The following is a 6,062-nucleotide window of genomic DNA, read 5'->3' as shown; positions in this document are numbered from 1 at the left end:
CAGAAATCCACAAAAACACTCTGCTTGTGTCTGTGAACTGCAATCCATCTCACCTGATCCAGAATGTTAATTTGCTAAAGGAACCTGAAAAGAGGGCTCGATCTTTATTCCTATGCAAAACCAGGGAGGCAGGATGCTCAGTTTGGTTTTGAGAGTATGTTGTGCAGCTGTGAGAGATCAAGCCTCCAAGGCAGAGTCTAGAAGTGACCTTGCCCTCTCCTGCAGGTGAGGGTGTTCTCCCAGGGCCGGAGCATGCATCTTTAATGTCCAGCTCTTCCTTTTTTGCTGCGTGTGCTTGTGTCTCACAGGGTAGTTACTCTTGCTACATGCTTCGGGAAACTTCAGTGTTTCACAGCAGGGTCAGAGTTGACATTCTTAGCACATTCCTTTCATTTCTTCACCCTGATATAGCAATTGATATTCCACACAATGCTGCCTCATTTCTGGTCAGGCTGTTCTTTACAATCTATTTTTAGTGTTTCCCCCAAAATTTGCCTAGTAAGGGCTTTTGTATAATCGCTCCTCAGGATTTGCATTTCAGCATAGTATTTGTTCTTGGAGCTGGCGCAGGCTCACCTCACCTCCTGCCGAGTTAATCCACATAGATCATTTAGCTGAATGATCTAAACACAGAAATACATTTTTGTTTTTATTCTCAGAACAGTATCATTCTCTTTTTTCTTTTTCTTTTTTCTTTTTTTTTTCTTTTTTTTTTAAAAAACCTTTAGTAATTCAGTGGCTTCTGCAATAGGTCTTCAGAACTCTTCTCCTATCTGAAGGGGGCTGAAGGGGGCTGCACTATCTGTCAGAATATTATTTTTTTGGTGTATTTTCTAAGCACTTTTCATATTTTCCAAGTTTTACAGCCTAGAGTTAGGCTTAACTTACTTCTGACTGGTGGTGTCAGGTAGGTGGTTCTCTTTTCCTTTCCTCCATAGTCATCTGCTTTAAATTATACTATTTAAATTATCATCTGTGATTGGGTTGTTTATCTTCATTTCAACAGAGTCACAAGGCTTCGGCTCCACCTATGTCATTGGCTTCTGATGGAAAGGATGGCAGACTGAACCATATTTGCTTTCCAAAACCAAGCTTGAAATTCCCGTTGAACTTGGACTCCCTGGTTTTAATTCATATCTGGATAGACTGACTTATGTATTTTCTTCATTCCTCTCCCCAGATATATGATTCTCTTTTTTTTTTTTCTGCAAGGATGGTCTATTTGTAAGGGTTCCTTATGTTCTGCCTAAGTTTTCCCTTTGCTTCCAGTCATTTTAGAACGCTCCTGTTTCTACCTGTTGCTCCCATTATGATGTTTGTACTCTTGCATACAACTGAAAAGCATCTTCTGTCATTCTTACCTTTGGAGTTGTTGTTTGTCCAGGTTAGTCAGTTCCTTTTAATGTTTCCTCACTAGCTCTAAAAGGTATTTTATTTGAATCTGGCAAATAATGTTCTCCGAGTTCAAGCTCTTGTGATCCTGTATGGCCCTGTCTGCCAGCATCCATAACTTTTTCCTCATAAACAGTTCGTAGCATTTTGCCAAATTGTCATAATAAGAAGAAAATGGGGAAAAGTATAAATGCAAATGACATTTATCAAATGTAATGGTAATGGTCCTCAGCTTCACCTTGCAATCATGTGCTTGATATGCTATCTTTCTGGTCTCCTCCTCCGAGTATAAAATTGACACTTTTCTGTATTCTTTTGCTGCAATTTTAAGAACTTCTGTTCCAAATAGGTTGTCTAACTGCCTTGGCAAGTTTATAGACCTAAGCACAATCAGCATGTTTCTTTGGTGGTAAGTGTACAGTCTCCAAATTTCTGTGTGTGACCACAGCCATTTTTTTGAATTACAAGCCTGTTTGCATCTTTCTCCACAAGTAAACAAACTGAAAGCACCTGGCAAAGCACAGCTGAACTCGTGCAGCCGTCAAAGAAAGGTAGCTGCATCCAGGCTGCCTACTGGAAATGGTATGTAGCATGTGGCAGCCCCACAAACCACGCGCAGGTACTGCAGGTACAATAAAATATGATTAGGCTCCATGCTGCTATGGTAGAAGGCAGACATTGCAGAGTTACCTGAAGGGTCTTACAACTCTGTCTGTCAAGGATCCTTTTCTCCACAGCTCTTGTCAGCCATACTTCGGAAAATTTCATCTAAAATTATTCAGCCACACACGAAAATGAGAGTATGGCAAGTAAGCTGATTTTTGAACTTGCTGAAAATCTTATAGTGCTTTCATTCAGAAATCGTGCTTCTTCCAGGCTTTAGAGAAAGAAGCATCTCCAGTATCAAGCAAGCCCCTTTTGCTGTCTCCAGGAAAACATGAACTGGCCAAGTGATAACCTCTAAGTGATTTTAATTTGGACACCCTCAGCAGAAGCTTGATAGAATTTGGCAACTAAATTCCTGGCTGGTGACATCTGCAGTGAACCTCCTCCAGTCCTCGAATTCTCCCCTGCCAGCTCATCTGCCTGTGTGCAGCTCCATCCTGCAACCCACAGCTGGCTGCTTCTGTGGTGGAGGGCAGGGCAGTGCTGCGCGAGGAGCGGGGAGCAGGGCCAGCAGGCATGTAAAGCAGATAAAGAGGACAAAAACTGGAGACTGTAGTAGGACTTGGTATTATGGGAAGGAAGAAGCTGTAGAGATGAAAAACAAAATAAGCAGGGAGGAAGCAGAACCAGCATCTATACAACCCCATGTCTGTTCTTTCTTCTCTGGTGTAGAGAAATCCAAGGTTTCCCTGGGTCTCCATGTTTCTTTGTTGACAAGTATCTGTGCTACCTGATCATGAAGTACGTATCCTATATCCCTCAAGTTTGCTGATTGAGTTTCTCCCTTATGTGACTGATACGATGGGTGATAGCAGACATCTACTGCTACCAGTTACTCATTAGCACACAGTCCAGAGATTTGTACAGGGGACATAAAAGGTTTCAGTTCCATTTGGAGGTCACTAAGGTTTCATATAATATCATTTACTTTCAATTAACATAGGAAGTGACTTAATTCCAATAAATTGCTAGGTGCTTAAAGTAAACCTAGCCAGAAATACAAATTTCTGGCCAGCTGAAAATTTTTACAGTTACTATCTCACTTAGACAAAAGAGAAAAAAAAATGTATTTTTGTGGCAGCACATAAGAGTAAACTGCTGTTCCTTTAATTGTCCTTTGTGAGCTACCTGTCATCATTTTTCTCTGTGCCATCAAAGGGTAAACAGATAGAAAGAAAATGAGGTGATCAAAACTTTTATGGAAGGATGACTTCGATGTTATAGATGGCATGAGCCAGGACTTAATCCAAGATTAACACAGTGTACAAGTTAATTAAAAGAAACAAATGTGAGGAAGCTAGTTCTAATTTTCAGCAGCTCATTTAGCTTATCTTTAATGCAAATTGTCAGTGCAATTCCTATCGTGAAAATAAATCTCATTAAAAATACATCACCTCTTCACACATGTAAACCGAGGAAAGAATGTGCTCCCACCAGGTGAATGTGATGTTACTCAGCTGCACAGCAGAGATAATGTGGATTTCACTGCTTCATCTAGTTTTATATTTTCTGAAAAATCTTTCTAATAATAGAAACCTTGCTCAGTGAACTATCAGAGTGCTAATGAATGTGGAAGAATGGAGTGATGTAAACCTTTTGAAACACAGTAGAGCAGTATGATTCTCACCTATTTTACAGGTGGGAGACCTTACTAATTGAGGAAGTTAGAAGTTATAGGCCCCAAATCCATAGATAATGAAAGGGCAGACTTGGAGTAATGAGAGTTCGAAACCCATGTTCCCTTTTTTACCTCCAGACTTATGCTACCAAGTGTTGTATGCCCTTAGGCTGACAATCTCCTTGAGATTTACTGTTGAGTAGAGTTCAGATAAAAGGAATCTCTGAAAGTAAATGCTATTTGAAATTGTATAAAAATGCAAAAAGAAAAGCTATGTTGTGTTTATAAATCACGATATCATATTATTATGATTCTTTTGGAGCAGTTTATGGAGCAGTAAAGCCAGAATTCTTTACAGAGATGAAAGTCAATATCTATCTCCGTACCTCCACCAACATTAGTAAGAAATATCGCTAGACTTTGCAAGATAGGAAGCAAAGAAAAGGAATATTAAATAGAGACATTTTTTTTCCATATTATAGTTCTGTTATAAAACAAACAAGTGTATAGCCTTTTGTATGCTTACAGATTTATTTTTTTTTTAACAGAACAACGAAGAAGTAGATATTCCAAAACATTTGCGAGGACATCAGGGATCCTCTATAGGCTGTGATCTGCTTCTTCTGGAAGGTGAGAAACTATAATGAAACACATTCGTATGAGAAGCAGGTGTAGAAGTATTTTAATGTTTTTACTTGTATTTAAAATCAATGTGTAGAGTGCAGTGTAAGGTCAGCAAACCTTTTCTTTCTTATTTATGATACAAAACGCAGTCTCTGTGTGTCCATTTTTTTTCGTATGCATATATTTCCAAGGGCTGACTTGAAGCTTGGTCATCTCAGTAAACTTTAGATCAGGCCTATGACCTGAATGGCAATAAGATATGAAGAAGGCTGTTTAGCATATTCAGTTTTGTTTGGTGTCTGGAAGAGCCAGGAGGTGGCAGTGGAAGTCTACTTTACCACATCGGAATCATAGACTAGGCATTTCCCAGTCTTGACACTGGAAAAGTGGTGAGTTGCTGCAATTCTCCAATTTGAACCATTTTGTGGCAACTGCCCACACACCACTTATATTTGCAGGGCTACTAAAAGGGTCCCAGCAAGCTTGCACAGCTCTCTAAGAAATGCTGTCTAGTCTTAATTTATTTTTTATTTTTAATTATAATTCTGTACTGCTGACTCAGCTCTGCAGTTTATGGGTAGTTTGACCAGCCCATCCTTTCAGCAGCAAACATGTGTGTTCTGGGTGTGTGTTTTGTTCCAAACAGATGGCATTTGCTTTTGCCCATGGCAGCAAGTGAATGAAAGTACCCCACTTGAGCACTTGATTGACAAGTAGCAGTATATGAAACCTATGTAACTGTAAAGACAGGTTCCCTCTTCTTTTTCTTCATGCTTACTCCCTAGCACTCATAGCTGGAGGTTTAGTAACTATTTTGTGTTCACTTATCTGGTGAGGTGATTGTGGATGGGTAGTGTTTGCTTATCCCCACCAGGAGGAATTTTCAGTGTCTTATGTCCTATTCAGTGTCTTTATGACAATCCAGTATCATAGTGAATAATTCTGTAAGTGACCCACATGAAAAGCAGAGAGAAATCCTGGGAGAAGGCAGTGCAGATGAACAAAGAAAGTGGAAAAACAAATAGAGAATGATAAACTGGTCACTATCAGCTGGAACACTTTCTGTATCAGCTTGAGGTTAGTCTTGGTCTTTTAAAATAAACAGCTCTGGGCTGGGTCAGCACATGGTGGGGGATCGCTGTGGAGGGAAACAGATGTTGTACAAAAGTATTGCAAATAATTTTGCAGTCTAAACTGTATCTGCTTGTGAAATGACTATTAAATAAGCAAAAGGTTTCAGAAAAATCTTTCTTCCTAAGAGCTACTAGCTGCTGGCTAGTAACAAAAACAAACAAACAAAACAAATCAAAACAAACCAATCAAACAAAAAAAAAAAAAAAAAAAACAAAAACAGAGCATAGTAACAGAAATAAGCCCAAATCTGTCTGTTAGTTTTATCAGGATGCAGCAATCCCAGGGTAGATATTGCTGCTTCCACAAAAGAAGGTGTGTATTGTCCTCTGCCTCTCAAAAAGGTTTTTGTACATCCCCTTCCCTGCAGCATCTGTAAATGGGGAGGCAGAAGAATTGCAGGGGGAGAATATAGCAAGCTTTGTCTTAGCGTTTGATCACCTTTAAGAAAAGACATTATTGATCTTGCTGTTCTGAAGGACTTGAAGAACTGATAGACGACTGGAAATAGAAGAAGCTCAACCAGGTAAACAAGACTGCTAGAGGAATAGATGATGCAGAGGGTTTTGAACATGGTTAGGTACAAAGGCAAGAGAAGCATGCATAAGGGAGACAGGCCGTGAGGAGAGGT

The 6,062-nt window shown here is 39.6% G+C and overlaps 1 protein-coding gene across 2 annotated transcripts in view; it reads left to right on the top strand.

The window, feature by feature from the left end:
• Nucleotides 1–583: 583 nt before the first annotated feature.
• Nucleotides 584–6,062, top strand: part of ALK (ALK receptor tyrosine kinase) — a 317,869-nt gene continuing 312,390 nt past the window's right edge. The window contains exons 1-3 of one of the 2 annotated variants that reach the window (XM_072035464.1): nt 584–907; nt 1,007–2,799; nt 4,225–4,306. The gene's annotated coding sequence lies outside the window, so the exon portion shown is untranslated. Of the gene's footprint in view, nt 908–1,006; nt 2,800–3,234; nt 4,307–6,062 lie in introns of those variants that run through there. The other variant, XM_072035463.1, reaches the window with a different exon arrangement.

Source organism: Anas platyrhynchos, chromosome 3 (assembly GCF_047663525.1).
Source record: "Anas platyrhynchos isolate ZD024472 breed Pekin duck chromosome 3, IASCAAS_PekinDuck_T2T, whole genome shotgun sequence".
NCBI classification, from domain to species: Eukaryota; Metazoa; Chordata; class Aves; order Anseriformes; family Anatidae; genus Anas; species Anas platyrhynchos.
This window is presented reverse-complemented; position numbering and strand designations above follow the sequence as displayed.